Here is a 2,427-nt window from a genome sequence, read left to right as displayed (position 1 = left end):
AGTGTATTAACGGTGGGCATTAGCTTTTTCTTTGAAGTTGTGTTTGTATTCAGTCTGATCGTAATTTGTGTTCACAGCTTGAAACAGAAATTTGAACGGGATGATCCCCGCCATGGCGGCAATAAGTAATTTGCTCTTGGTTCCGGTGTATGCTAAGTAGTGCTGTTAAGACTGTAAAACATTGGTCAGTGACAGGAGCACTAAGTGTGGGTAGCGTGAAGGGTGCATGAGTCATTCTAGGATATAGTGCGCAGGCCGTGTTTAAGACAGTGTGCTTGAAATGTTACTTGAATATCTTATGATTTATTCAGTGGTCTCCGTGTGAATGGGCCATGACTTTGGTGCTTGTATTATGGATTTTTATGGTCATGGTTGGGCAGGCCGTTGTGAGGTAATTGGCGAGTTGTGGCGCCCTGAAAATATTCTAAGTTCACGGTTGGCGTGGCTGCACAGGCAGCTCGGCAAACCGGGGCTCGTCAGCAACCGCGTGGTGCCCAACATTAACCGGAGGAAGAGGGGTAGCCCCAGCGCGTGTTCCAGGCTGACCACGTGGCTAGGAATTCCATGTTGACGCTGTGTCGGGGAATGGGCTTTGTGTCGATGAAGGAGATTTGTACGCCGAGAGTGCCAAGAATGGCGGACTATGTGAAACCATAATGGCAGACATTTCACAGTTCATGTAGAAATTAACAATAGCCATGGGGGATTACGATACCTTAAGAAGAAAGATGAACATTACCATTATTCGCACGACGAATCTCATGGTATAATCAGATTTTCAAAAATGGTTCAAATAGCTCTGAGCACTATGAGACTTAACTTCTAAGGTCATCAGTCCCCTAGAACTTAGAACTACTTAAACCTAATTAACCTAAGGACAGCACATACATCCATGCCCGAGGTAGGATTCGAACCTGCGACCGTAGCGGTCGCGCGGTTCCAGACTGTAGCGCCTAGTTTAAAGTTTAGTATCTGAATGTAAATTATGCAAGTAAAACACAGCAACTAATTTCCAAAATCTAAACCTTTCATCAGATTTTGTCGGTTGATGTGTCTTTACATAGCTATTAGTGTAAACCTAAATTGGTATTAACTACAGGCATGTAACTTGAATAGTACATGAGCTATTGGAGGTCAAAGTGGCTGATTACTATTGATCGTGTCAGGCCATAAGTACTCCAAAGTTACACGAAAAAACGGTAGCAGCATGCATATAAATATACACTCCTGGAAATGGAAAAAAGAACACATTGACACCGGTGTGTCAGACCCACCATACTTGCTCCGGACACTGCGAGAGGGCTGTACAAGCAATGATCACACGCACGGCACAGCGGACACACCAGGAACCGCGGTGTTGGCCGTCGAATGGCGCTAGCTGCGCAGCATTTGTACACCGCCGCCGTCAGTGTCAGCCAGTTTGCCGTGGCATACGGAGCTCCATCGCAGTCTTTAACACTGGTAGCATGCCGCGACAGCGTGGACGTGAACCGTATGTGCAGTTGACGGACTTTGAGCGAGGGCGTATAGTGGGCATGCGGGAGGCCGGGTGGACGTACCGCCGAATTGCTCAACACGTGGGGCGTGAGGTCTCCACAGTACATCGATGTTGTCGCCAGTGGTCGGCGGAAGGTGCACGTGCCCGTCGACCTGGGACCGGACCGCAGCGACGCACGGATGCACGCCAAGACCGTAGGATCCTACGCAGTGCCGTAGGGGACCGCACCGCCACTTCCCAGCAAATTAGGGACACTGTTGCTCCTGGGGTATCAGCGAGGACCATTCGCAACCGTCTCCATGAAGCTGGGCTACGGTCCCGCACACCGTTAGGCCGTCTTCCGCTCACGCCCCAACATCGTGCAGCCCGCCTCCAGTGGTGTCGCGACAGGCGTGAGTGGAGGGACGAATGGAGACGTGTCGCCTTCAGCGATGAGAGTCGCTTCTGCCTTGGTGCCAATGATGGTCGTATGCGTGTTTGGCGCCGTGCAGGTGAGCGCCACAATCAGGACTGCATACGACCGAGGCACACAGGGCCAACACCCGGCATCATGGTGTGGGGAGCGATCTCCTACACTGGCCGTACACCACTGGTGATCGTCGAGGGGACACTGAATAGTGCACGGTACATCCAAACCGTCATCGAACCCATCGTTCTACCATTCCCAGATCGGCAAGGGAACTTGCTGTTCCAACAGGACAATGCACGTCGGCATGTATCCCGTGCCACCCAACGTGCTCTAGAAGGTGTAAGTTAACTACCCTGGCCAGCAACATCTCCGGATCTGTCCCCTATTGAGCATGTTTGGGACTGGATGAAGCGTCGTCTCACGCGGTCTGCACGTCCAGCACGAACACTAGTCCAACTGAGGCGCCAGGTGGAAATGGCATGGCAAGCCGTTCCACAGCACTACATCCAGCATCTCTACG

Source organism: Schistocerca americana, chromosome 2 (assembly GCF_021461395.2).
Source record: "Schistocerca americana isolate TAMUIC-IGC-003095 chromosome 2, iqSchAmer2.1, whole genome shotgun sequence".
Classification (NCBI taxonomy): Eukaryota; Metazoa; Arthropoda; class Insecta; order Orthoptera; family Acrididae; genus Schistocerca; species Schistocerca americana.
The sequence above is the reverse complement of the archived record's forward strand: the minus strand, read 5'-3'. Positions refer to the sequence as shown.